The sequence below is a fragment of the Podarcis bocagei genome (assembly GCF_964188305.1).
Source record: "Podarcis bocagei genome assembly, chromosome: 4".
In the NCBI taxonomy this organism is placed as follows: domain Eukaryota; kingdom Metazoa; phylum Chordata; class Lepidosauria; order Squamata; family Lacertidae; genus Podarcis; species Podarcis bocagei.
Window position 1 is genome coordinate 68,968,967 of NC_138128.1, and position 13,467 is coordinate 68,982,433.

Consider the following 13,467-nt stretch of genomic DNA (forward strand, 5'->3'; position numbering starts at 1 on the left):
AAAAACAAAACCCTGTCTCAGGAAACACATTTTAAACGGTAATTTCTCCACACTCACATCAAACCCTAATTGAGAATGTTGTATTTCAAAACAAATTTTAAAACCATTTAAAATATCTGTGCCGTATTTTCTAAAAGCCAGCAGGGAAATAGCAAATAGCCTATTTAGAAACTAGGCTGCAATGCCATTTATACAGCAATATTTGCAATTAGCTTCTGAAGGCCATAAAAAAGGCCTGTTTAAAATTATCCAGGGGCGGGGCTTGCCTGACCTCACATGGGATGAAATTCCACAGCTGTGAGGCCACCTCTGAGAAGGTCTTGTTGCATATAACCACCAACATAATAGTATTTGTGACAGACAGCGGAACCAGACCAAAGTCTGGTGATGAAGTCCTTCAGAATTGCACCCGGAGGGCTGGAGCTTCTCTCTGATGACCACCAAGACAGCTAGCCGGGGGGGGGGGGCTGTTTGTGGAGCAGCATTTTGGAGGGAAGAATAAAAGGAGCAGTTTTTGAGGGACAGAGTTAGACAAGGATAGAGAAGGGACCGAGGGTTTAGTTTGAGAGAGAGAGGGCTCGATTTGAGATGGGAGATAGGGATTAGGAGAGGGTTTGCCTGAGAGAATCTGATTTGAATTGAACATCTGTTCTGAGGAGACCGTCCACAGCAAGAGGAAAGAGCCTCGCAGCTTCGAAAGGAAGATGGGGTTGAGTGTCTGAGGAAGGTAAACAGACAGGAGTTCACTGGAGGGCTGAGTCTGAGACAGGAGAGGTAGAAGCTGTGGGAATACAGACTCCCTGGGTCTCATTCCAGTCAGGAGGAGAGAGTTTTTCTAGGAAAAGATTCCCAAGCCGGTAACAAGGGGTGAGGTAACTCCCTGAGTACTAATTGGAGTACCTCAGTGGTTGAATTGCAAATAGTGTGGGTAACTGACGAAAAGTGTCCCTTGCTCATGAACCAAAGAATTAATCTGTGAAGTGCCAAAAGCATTTTAACTGTAACACCTGTCATAAACTCAATAAAGAAATGAGACTGAAGTAACAATATGGGCATGATATGCTCTGACTAACTGACCCCAAACAGCATTTTGGAGCAGCTGAAATTTCCAAACCATCTCTAAGGAGACCCCCCCCCCCACATAGCGTTCATTGAAGTAGGGCATCCTGAATTATAAATAAGGCAAGGTCCATTCTCCCCAGGTAGGGTAAGCAAGCCTAAGTTGGTTATAAAAAAACACACCCCTGGATTTTACTGCCATTTCAGCACCCATCCCCCAACTACTGGCAAGTTCAAACACCACTTCCAAAGTGAAAATTTGATCTGAAGGGTCATGAGGCAACCACTTTGCTGAAGTTACACAGGGAATCCCATGCAATCAGCTTGAATTCCTTGAAGGAAGGCAGGATGTAAAACTTGGTAAATAAATAAGCACCAGCACTTTGAATTCAGTAGAGAAGCAAACAGGAAGCCAATGAAGGTGGTTGAAAAGAGATATACCGTACTATCACACCCTCAGTTGAGTACTGTACAGTCTTAGTCATACTGAAATTAATGGAGATGACTACCTTAGGTCTATTCATTTTGAAGGGTCTACTCTGTGTAGAGGTTAGTGTAGAGGCTACAACTGCATGTTGGCCGGTTATCCATTGTGTAATGCAATGCACCGAGTCAGTTATCATCTTACAATTTTACATCTGACTTTGCATTTTTATTCCAGGCTTTTCACACTTTCCTTGCAGAGGAGAAATATTCCAACACTTCAGGAAATGAGCAAGTAATTCATAATGATGCCTCATGGGGCCTCAGGTGAGCAATTCTCTGGTGACTTCCTGCTTTTTGAAAAGGCTCTTCTCTGTTGAGAATTTTTCACTTAAGAGGATTATAGATACAGATATATAAACACCCACCCACACCCCGAGGACTGCAGGTGTGTCAATCTTTGCCTTTGCCTCAAATGCGTAACCTAGTCTTATCAGAGAGGGGAACTGTACCCTTTCCTAAGCGCTCTCATGCTTCGACCATTGACTTCCTTGCATGGGGAAAAACCTGCTGGCTGCTTTTCCTTCTATTCTGCTTTGCAGACTTTGACCTTGTGTTTATGCAACTTCCCAGCGCTAGAAGGCTGGCAAAACCTGTCACAAGGCATCTGTTTCCCTGTTACCTTTTGCTGCCTTACATATGCCTAAGGTTTGTTCTTTCATGTTGCATCTTTGATAGTTTTTGCTTTCTATTTCTTCTCTTTGGAACAAGCTGCCTCCGTATGTCAATTTATCTTACCTATTCAGGCTTGCAAGCAGCATCTAATCTAGCAAGAGATGTTGATAGCACAAGCAGGTCTACAGATGTGCAATGAATGAGACTGCAAATGTGAACCTGAATACTCATTTGTATCCATGCACCAGTGGCGTAGCGTGGGGGGTGCAGAGGGGGCCGGCCGCACCGGGCGCAACATCTGGGGGTTAGGGTTAGGGGGTGCAAATCCACGGGTTAGGGGACGCAAATTACTTGCCTTGCCCCGGGTGCTGACAACCCACGCTACGCCACTGCCATGCACTAATGCTCAGCTGGGCCCCATTAAACTAGCTGGATAACCTTTTTATATGAATCCCATCCAAGACTTTTAACAATAGCAGAAGACTAAACCTGGATCATGTGTCATTATCCATTTCTCCTTCGCTTTCCCCAAAGTTTTCCATGTTTGGATTATATTTTAACTTCCTTATAAAAAGAGTTTAGGATGGAAGGCATTTAGTAGATGCTGATAATACTGATTGACACTTTCAATCTCTCTCTGTGTGCATGGATAATGTGCAGGGAATTCTTGGATATTATCTCCCAATTATTACTGACAAAAATATTTTCTAGGGATAAGTAATCCATTAAGCAGAATGCATGAATAGCCATTTCAGGTTCAAAGACAGAAGGAACAACATGATGATTGAACAGACTTCCGGGTTGGCGCGGACAGCTAATGGCGGATTCCCTCCGAGCTCCGGAGGGAATCGGCTCCGCTGGGGACGGGTCCTGCCGCGACGGCGACGCGGGGACCCTCAAAAACCTCAGGCGCGGATGCCTGAGGACCTGGTGACTCAGTGGGCACCTTAAGCGCCCTCCCCGATTCACGAAGAGCCTTTTTAAAGGCTACGGAGAGGATACGGAGAGTGGCGTGGTGCTGAGAGTAAACCGCTACCCCAGCGGAGTGAAGCCGTGTGCCATGGCTGAAGAGCGCTGACTTGCTTCCTTGAAAATTTGGACTGAAAGAACTACCCGTGAGTAAGACGGATTGGGACTTTAAAAATTTTTTCCTTGAATTGGAGACGACCGGGGGGTGTGCTAAAAGGAAGTCCGCACCCCCCCCCCTTGCAGACGATCTAAGCAACGACATAAGAGCTAAGCTGGAGAGCCTACCCTTGGTGGGGTGAGTTAAAAAGGACACTAACTTTCAAGATTTAGTTAAAGGAAATTCTGTGCTGGAGAGTGGAGTTTTGGAGACCCTCTTTATGTTTTGAGCAACCCCCCCTCCCGGGCTCGGGAACGTCCTGCCTTTGTGCCTGTGTAAGAGCTGCGGAGTTTGACAGCTGTCAAAGCTGTCAAACGGGCAGTTTAAAGCGGAAAAATCACTATTTAAGATCCCTCTGGATTAAGACGAGTTATAATTGAGTTAAAATTGTTGGAATCAAAGTAACAATAACAAGCTAAAGGACTGTTGGAAAAAAGACTAATAAGTAACCAGATTCCCTCTAGGGGGAATTCTGTGAAACTACAATGGATACAATGGCTGTGGATGGAAAGTTACTAGTGGAAATCGAAAGGATGTTTCAATTGGTGGGAATCTTACAAGAGCAGAGCTTAGCCATGAATAAACAACTTAACATTATGACCTTGGGAACAGGCAACTCTGCTGTTTGTATTGAGGACCTGAATGAGAAAGAATCCACAGCTGAATGGGAAACAATGTCTACAGAGGTGGAAGAGACTAAACAAGAAAAAGAGAAAGTAACCTTGGGAAGCAACAACCAAAAGCTGACATCTGTGGAACACAAGCAAGGAGACTCTGGGAACACATCTACCACAAGTCTGCGAAAGATGCAGAAGAAGAAGGAGGAGGTTCTGGGACAATATGTACAGGAACTTAAAATAAAGAAATATGATTGGGGCCTCCGTTTGGACTTTGACTTTGAGGATACAGGCTTTGTGGAAATACTCCAGCAGTTGCTTTCAAATCTCCTTGTGGGAAGAGAATATGTTTTGATGGTGAAAGATCCTTTTCCAGACTCGACGACTGATATAAAGGACTACCAACGAGACCGGCGGAGAGGGACTGAAAGGGACTTGAAAGCCTCGGACGTGAGGAACCCAGGCTGAGAATCTTGACTTTGGATTTTTATTGGGAAGGAACAAAAACCGGGGATGGAAGGGAGGGAAGAGGAGATTCTTAAAAACTCTTAAGACTTTCATGTTTGGTTAATATGACTTTTATTCAAGACAAAATGAAAAATCGATGGAAGAGAACTTAAGTCCAACTTAGGAAAATCAATTTTTTTTTTTTATTAGAAAAGAGGCAACAAAATGAATAAGATGGTTAAGAGGAGAAATACCAACTTGCTGATATAATCTTGGGAATTGGGATGCACGAGGGGGGTGGGTGGGGGGAAGTCAGGGAACAAGGTTATGAGAAGAGGATCTGCTGAATTTATACATGTTTGTGTCTTGTGTTATTGTTGTGTTTGTATTGTCTCTATAAAGGCGGAAAACCCAATAAAAAATTTATAAAAAAAAACACATGATGATTGAACACCCTTTTCTACCTGTTGCATTTGTAGGTGTCCTGAAAGAAGGGTACGTGTTTTTTATCCGTCAGCTAGGGGTTGGAGTTGGGGACTGAATTCATTTGCACATTCTGTGTCAGAAAGCCCAAGGCAGAAATGAGCTCATGAAAAGAACAAGCCAGGAATCAAAAAAAATAAAGGAGAGTTGGGGCCAGATCTGAAGTGATTTTTTTTTTAAAAAAAACAACTTCTTGTACAATAGCAGTGTAAAGCTATTGAATGTGAACTGTCCATTGCTGTTGTCTTGGAGATGGCTTGCCCTGCACCCACTAAGCTAGCCATTGCCCTTCAGGTGTGGTAAAAGACCCTGTCTCATTGCTAGAGTGTTGAAATATGATTTAATTTGCCAATCTGCTTGATTTTTGTATGTGGAATGAGAGGGTGGCATCTTGCCCTTTGCTTCAGGCAATAGAATGTCCTGCATTGGACATTTCGTATATAGGAAGCTTCCTCGCTCTTAGATATTATGGTCCATCTCAGTACTGTCAACACCGACTGTCAGTGAGTGGTTCCCCAGGGCTTCAGACAAAGAGCATTCCCATCCCTAGCTGGAGGTGCCAAGGATTGAACTTGTAACCTTTGGAATGCAAAGCAGATGCTCTACCACCGAGCTATGGCTGGCCCTGTCTCGGAACCCAGTGGGCAGGCTTGGCTGGTGGGAGAACTTGAGGAAGTTGCTCAGCTACAGTAGCTTACTTCAACGTGACAACAAAAATGCTCCCCTTTGTATGTGAGGGCTAGGTAACGCATAAGTTCTGTGGAACAGATCTAGTACTATGACAGTGTTAGAACAGCATTAACCCCAATAATTCCCTTTTCAAAAATGTGCCGAAGTACATTCCAGACATGCCTAACTTGGCTGCTCCTTTCTGGAAATCATTATCTGTGATCTTTACACTTGATTGATGCCCTGTATTCTACAGCCACTAAGATCAGAAATGTGCTTACTTGCTGCTGCTGCTGCTGCTGCCATTCCTGTTTCTGCAAAAAAACAAAAGAACACCAAAAAACCCTGAAGCCTTGTTGATATACTGCTTTTTCATAGACCTTGGCTGTTAGGCCTGTTCTTGCATGCAATGGAGATACTGTTCAAAAAAAGTAAAACTGTAATGAGTACAAGCAACCACCGGGTGTCACTAGTGCTCCACATAAAATCAGAGACCTCCCTAAGAAAGTATCCCCGTAAATTATAAGCTGCTTTTTTGTTTGAGTTTATAACTTTATTCTAATAAACAAGCTCTGCACAGGCCTGCTTGCAGAGGTTGGGGTGCTGTTATGTCTGAAGAAGGGGTGGGTGGGTGTAGGGCATTTACATCAGACATCCATAAAGTCCAAGGGACATGCCACTTTTCTATGTGCAAGAAGGGGGGGGGAGAGCATTTGGCCATTTCATTACCCAGGGCTTTATTTCTAGAAAAAAGAGGTGGTGGAACTTGCTGAGCACCCACCCAAGGTTGTTGAGCTTTAGGACCTCCACCTTCTAAGAGCTGCCGGAATTCAGTTCCAGGGAGTTCTGGTTGAAAAAAAAAGCCCTGCCATTACCCCTCCTTCCATCTGACATGGTACAGTCCACAAACAGGTTTACCACCTCATCTGCTCTTTGGGACGACTAAGCCTAAAGTAGTGTCCTTCAAAGCATGACACCGCTTTCAGCCGCACCAAGCAAGAAAAGGAAAGGAAGAGGTGTCTGAGCAGCACTAGAGAAGGCAGGGCTATAACATCCTGTTTACTGAGTGTTCATCCTGATTTGCTTGCGTAATGCTAATGGGGAGGTTAGACTATGTCTTTTCTTGCTTGGGTGTTTGTTCTGACTTGTTTACGGGAAGGTGATATGACAACAAACAAGCACTCATCCTGGTTTGCTTGCGTACTGTTCATATGTCTTCCCATGAATCTCCACCCCACACTTTTCAATGAATTTCCCCATTACTTTCTAAACTGCAAAAAGTCCACTTTTTTAAAAAAAAGTGGATTTATTGTGTTAGGCCAAACAGAGCACTTTAATCCACTCCAGTTGTGCAATCCCTATATGCACTTGAATCCTTCCTGCAAAACCCTGACCAAAACACTTAAAAAAAAGCAATTCCTTGGTCCTACCAATGAAATCATCTGAAAATAATTGAAAAAACACCAGAGTTTGTTTGATTTTATGGTTCCCAAACTTCTTTCTAGCTGTTGGCACATGGAATGCCAGAAGTAAATCGAGTCTTTATATGAGCCAAAAAATGTGCCTGGTTGTCTAGCATGCTTACAGATTTTAGGTGTGGTTGGTATGTCTGGGTAGTGGTTTGTTTTCTAGTTTTCTCAGTGCATCTGAAACTATTTCACAAAAACAACCCAGCGTGAAAAGGGAAGGACAACTGAGTGCCAGCATAATAAACTGAACAATAAATGGAATTGTGGGTGGGAATAAATCAATTTAACAGAGTTTCCAAGTGTCGCAAGAATGGTGATGTTGCCCTGTTGTGTACTATTGCCAGGGACATGTGGCTGTTCTGAGTGTTCTTAGGATAGACTGTGAAGTGCCACTGTTCTTTTTCTGCTCCCAAGTAGCCCCTTGAACACCACATGGAGCTATAAGGCTAGTTGGAGCTGACTTACTAATCTGGGCTAAAATCCAACTAAAATTCTGCACCTGGGCAATTCTAAGCCCGTGACAGGCCACAGTAAACTCTGTGACATGCCCAAATGGTACATATCGGGCAAATTTTTATTTTTATCTTATTTCCCCACCTCATCTATATTGAAGTTTTCCATGTTTTGCTAAATTGTAGGACACATTGAATGCTTAACTCCACCCACTGAAACTCTTATTCCGCCATCTCTCTGGTACTGTTTTGGGGGGACAGGGGGTGGGCAGGTGTGGGAGACTCCCTGGTCCTGAATGGAGTAACTGTGCCCCTGAAGGAGCAGGTGCACAGCCTGGGAGTTATTTTGGACTCACAGCTGTGCATTGAGGCGCAGGTCAATTCTGTGTCCAGGGCAGTTGTCTGCCAGCTCCATCTGGTACGCAGGCTGAGACCCTATCTGCCCGCAGACTGTCTCGCCAGAGTGGTGCATGCTATAGTTATCTCCTGCTTGGACTACTGCAATGCGCTCTATGTGGGGCTACCTTTGAAGGTGACCCGGAAACTACAACTAATCTAGAATGCGGCAGCTAGACTGGTGGCTGGGAGTGGCTGCCAAGACCATATAACACTGGTCCTGAAAGACCTGCATTGGCTCCCAGTATGTTTCCGAGCACAATTCAAAGTGTTGGTGCTGACCTTTAAAGCCCTAAACTGCCTCGGCCCAGTATACCTGAAGGAGCGTCTCCACCCCCATCACTCAACTCGGACACTGAGGTCCAGCTCCGAGGGCCTTCTTCACTGTGAAAAGTAAGGTTACAGGAAACCAGGCAGAGGGTCTTCTCGGTAGTGGTGCCCACCCTGTGGAACGCCCTCCCACCAGATGTCAAGGAAATAAACAACTACTGTATCTGACTTTTAGAAGACATCTGAAGACAGCTCTGTTTAGGGAAGTTTTTAACGTTTGATTTTTCAATGTGTTGTTAATATTCTGTTGGGAGCTGCCCAGAGTGGCTGGGGAAACCCAGCCAGATGGGCGGGGTATAAATAATTTATTATTATTGTTGTTGTTGTTGTTGTTGTTGTTGTTGTTGTTGTTGTTGTTATTATTATTATTATTATTATTATTATTATTATTAATAATAATAATTTTTGGCAAGCATCATCCAGCCCGCTCATGTTCACACATATATTTATAGCCATGAGGGAAATCGTAATTGAAGCAGACCCATTGATGCTAATGAACATGACTAACTTAGGTCCATTTGTTTCAATGGACCCACTCTAAGTAGGACTAATCGGATAAAATCCTAGGTTAGGTTTATTATTATTAATATTGTTATTATTATTAAAATGGAGATTCTTGAGAATGCAAATTTTGTGCTCATGCCCATTCCATGTCAGGGAATTTAAAGGTACAATGTAATGATTTAATTGCATTTGGAGCTGAAACACAGGTGCCTAACAAAACCAAAGGCCTTTTCACAGGCACACCCACTTTTTAAAAGATCTCTGATATTTTCCCCAATCAGACTTTGAGGTCTTTTGTATAGGAAAATGGTAGCTGAAGTCAAAACCTCTCAGGCTGGCAGAGTACAGCGCATCCATAACAAATGAGGATGCCTCATTAAGGAGGCAGCAAGAACTTAATTTTAATGCTACCTGTTTCTCCCTCTGGGAGAAAGAAACACAACTTGTTTCACTGTAGAATACAGAATTAGTGCAAGAATGGGAAGCTATAAATATTCCAGAAGGCAGGTTAGAGTATTCCTCAGCCTATTTTCTTCACTTGGATAAGATCAGTGGCAACAAAACTGAATTTGCTTCTGCGGGGATTATACAGGCAAAAATCCATTATCCAAACTGTGCACCTTGAATGATACACACCTGCATTTGAAATCACATCTCACTCATTTCAGTGGGAATTTGCCTCTATCTCTTTGTTATTCTCCTCCTCCTCTCTGCATGAAGAGTAATGTCTAGACTTTTCCTGCGCAGCCAGCAATGAGGGGGAAATAAAGAGGCACTCAAAGTTATGCCCCTTGAAAGGCTGGTTAAAATGTTCTTAAAATGGTTCCCATTTTACAAGCCCTACCAAGAGTTGTTGTCAAGAGGTAGCTAGTAGTCCGTCTAATAGCAAACTCAGGTGGTGAGTGCTGACAGAACTGTAGTCAAAACAAAACTACTGAGAAATGAGGAGGATATCAGCATGCTTGGGGGATCCTTGAGATTTGCAAAATGGCAAGTAGAAAATAGGACCTTAAAGATGCAGAAACTCACAATGTTCCAAACAGCCCAATGAGGACTGAGCATATCGCAGAATTCTAATGACTGGAAGAAGAAGAAACTAGTGCTGTGGGATGGGATGGAATTAAGTGGAATGGCCTATCCTCCTGGAATGGAACATGGCTGACTAAAACCCTAAACAGGAGCACGGCTGATAGGAGGTGAGGATTTACTGCAAAAGGGATTTTGTTGCATATTCCAATTGTATATATTTAATGTAGCATAACCCACTGGCAGCGCCTGTGTTCTGAATTTAGAAATCACCAGATTTTCCAGATAAAGGATCTTGGTAGCAGGATCCATAGAGACCTTTGCCCTTGAAGAGCTGTTGTTGGTTTGAGTAAGCAGCACCGGACAAGATCAATGAATGGGGTGATTTGCTGTGAAAAGCTCTCCTGTTAAAAGCAAAGCAAACAAACAAAAAACAACCATGAGAATATCTAAATATAATAAAGAGCTTGCTGGATGAGGCCAATGACCCATCTAGTCCAGCATCCTGTTCTCACAGTGACTAACCAGATGCCTGTGTGTAGGAAGCCCACAAACAGGATCCAACAGCATTCTCTCCACATGTGATTTCCAGCAACTAATATTCAGAAGCATACTTCCTCTGATTACGAGTAGTGGAAATGCAGAAGATGGATGGTTACCAAGGAGGTGTAGGTGGCCTTGCACAATGAACCCTTCATGTCACCATGAGCTCAGCAGCAGTGATTCTAATGCTGAGTTCTGCTGACTTGATTGCGCTCATACGAGGGCTTCTGGTACAAAATTACTTTGCTTGCCTGCTGGCCTAGCTCATGAGACCCCCAAGGAAGGTGAAGGTAGTAACAGTCAAGCCAGCTGAAGGGTAGCAGTATTGATGCAGGCCTAAACTGATGAATGTGCTGTATAGTCTGGCCAGATTACGGTCTCCTTGGTGCTTCCAGCAGCTGAAAGGAGGGATTCTGCCATTCGCCTGGTATGTTAGTGCATTCTATTCTTGTGTCTGTCCTTGTGTAAAGGAGGGATTGGTGCTTGCTTGATATTCTTGTGTATGTTAGTCTGGTATGTTAGTCTATCCTATCTTGTGTCTATGCTTGTGCAAAGGAGTGATTCTGTATCCTTGTGTATAAGAAGCGTGCTGCTCAATAAGTTTCAGACTTCACTGCTTGTGTTTTGCATTTGCTTCATACATCCCAGATAAAGAACCCATTGACAAAACACCATGAAGGCAGAACATAGCTAGTAGCTGTTGTTGATAGTTTTAATGTATCTGACAATATAGTTCTGCCAGCGTTTCATTGCCTGATGATCCACCCTACTGTCCGTCATCACACGTTTCCTGTCTGGGCTTATTGATAGGTCTTTACATCGGTTATTTAAAAATATGCTTTAAAAGACAGCTAGCCACAAATAAAGTTTGACCACCTGGTGCTCACAACACAATAAAATTCCCTTTGAGAAAGAGCACACCATCTCAGCAGACGTGTGCAGTGTATCTGAGTGAATGGATAGTACATACGTTTCAATGTTTATTAATATCATTAAATGTTGTCAGGGGTTCAGGGACAGAGGCACAGCGGAGACAGGAGATGGAGAGCGAATGGGAAGAATCTGAGGACAGCGGGGAGGAGAGGGATTCCATGAGCCTCTCCAGCGAATCAGAGGATTCCCAGAAGGGGGCGCCGGTGGTCAGGACAAGGGGGGTCCCGGGGGGGGACGCACCAGGAACAAGGGGCCAGCGGGGATTCCCAGAGCGGCAGCCCAGAGATCAGGACCAGCTTCCCCACCAGAGCATAGCGGGGGGGGGGGAGGTTCCTGTGTGTCAGGGGCAGCGTCCCCTCCAGCAGGGAGAGGGAATGAGTCAGGGCTGACCGCGCCTCCATCGGAGAAAGGGGGAATGGAGGGGAGGTCAGAACCAGCCATCCTCCCGGAAGGGAGGGAAAGCAGTGACGGGAGTAGTGTAACGATCAGAAGAAAGGTGGGGAGCTGGGCGCGTGCGCCGAGTTCAAATGTACGGGCGCGCGGGGCAGCAGAGCCCCCGGATTGGGAGCCAGGTCCTAAAGCCCGCCGGAGGGAGGGGGAACAATCCGGGGAATCATCAGTGTCGGAAGAGTCTAGGAAGGGCGAAACCCCAGGGGGCAGGAGGACCCAGCGGAAGAGGGAACGAAGAAGGAGGTGGAGCAAGGCAAGGATCTTAAACTGGTGTGGGGGAGGGAGCGACTCAGAGGGAGCTTCAACGGTCTAGAGTTACAGACGTAGGGCTGCGCGCCGCTACTGTGAAACCGCAAATGGACTTCAATAAAGACTTTTGTATATAAAGAGAAACTGGCGTTGGTCCTTTGTGAGCTGGGACCTGAGGCAGCTCTGACAAATGTATATACTGCTTAATTGGCAAGGTGGCTTCTGAGCAGTTCACACGAATAAAAATAAAGCTTCACAATTAAAATGGAGCAACAAAACAAACCTATTAACACAGCACGGCAATTAAAACTGTCAAGCCAGCGATTAAGACAAGTAAAATAGGAGGTTCAATCAGGAGACTGCTTATGTAAGGAGGTGTATCTTTAAAAGCTGGTGGAATGCCAGTACTGAATATGACTCCCAGTATGTCAATAGTACCTTGGCAAGAGAAAAGACTAGGAGTTTCTTTGACATACCCATCTGTTATGGATGCTTTAGTTTAGATTCCTGCATTGCACGGGGTTGGACAAGATGACCCTTGAGATCCTTTCCCGCTCTACAGTTCTATGATTCAATATCATCTTTGCATGTGCAGGGAGTGGGGCATTGCTGTCAACTTACAGATTTGAAAATAAGGGACCAGCAGCCAAAATAAGGGACCTGCAGCCTCACCTGTTCCAGGCACTCCAGTCTTCCTGTCCTCCTGCAGTCTGGTCAAACTCGTGCTGGTAGCTTCGAGAACACTGTCCAACCAACTTTGTAACCAGAGGTTCAACTGAATAGAATCTGAATCACATGCACCACAAGGCCTATGCAGCCTCAACTTATGATGGCTTCCCGGCCTGGCTTTGCACTGCAAAGTTTGCAGCAGCACGTGCAACAAAATGGCGTCCAGCATTCAAAAACCTCCCCAGCTTGCATTAACTAGCCACACACAAGGCATGCAAGCTCCACCCCCCAGTCATTCTTAGACTTCTTATTGGGTGAGCAACACAGCCAAGCAACACAGTTGGAGCCTCCCTCCTCCCTGGCCGGCAGGGAGGGAGGGAGAGGAGCTGCTTCCTTTGAAATTTAAGGGACATCATTTAAGGGACATTTAAGGGACATCCATCAATAAGGGACAGCAGCGGGACATGGCGCTGGAATAAGGGACTGTCCCTTCAAATAAGGGACACTTGACAGCTATGGAGTGGGGCAGGACAAGGGTAGCGGGGCAAAGTCCCAAGGCACAAGCAGAAATCATTTCACTGATGGGATAATTGCTTAGCGTTGCATTGGATACAAGCCTTGGTACATCACAGAAAAGACCAGCTAGCTAGAATACTTAACCCTCATGTGCGTAACTCCCATTTGCAGGAAGGGTTTTTCTGAGAAGGGTTGAAATCTGACACCTCCCATTCTGTAATCTGAGATGGAACAGTTGCAAGAAAGGCTGCCGGCTCTGTAGATCTGCTTTTAGTGTCCCCCAAAAGGAAGAGAAATTGGGAACAGCAGAGCTCTGCAACATCCAGTATCTTGCCTTTGTACCCTGGTTAAATATAATTGCTATTTTCATTGACACCTCGTAGCAAGTAGGTCATTGTTTCTAGTGGAAATTCTGGCACGCAGGACAAGGT

At 44.8% G+C, this 13,467-nt stretch overlaps 1 protein-coding gene across 2 annotated transcripts in view; it reads left to right on the forward strand.

Moving 5' to 3' along the window:
- The first annotated feature begins 277 nt into the window (after positions 1 to 277).
- The window catches only part of PRKG1 (protein kinase cGMP-dependent 1), a 698,816-nt gene continuing 685,626 nt past the window's right edge, over positions 278 to 13,467 (forward strand). Inside the window, exons 1-2 of one of the 2 annotated variants that reach the window (XM_081189597.1) lie at positions 278 to 727; positions 1,721 to 1,809. The gene's annotated coding sequence lies outside the window, so the exon portion shown is untranslated. Of the gene's footprint in view, positions 728 to 1,055; positions 1,203 to 1,720; positions 1,810 to 13,467 lie in introns of those variants that run through there. The other variant, XM_081189598.1, reaches the window with a different exon arrangement.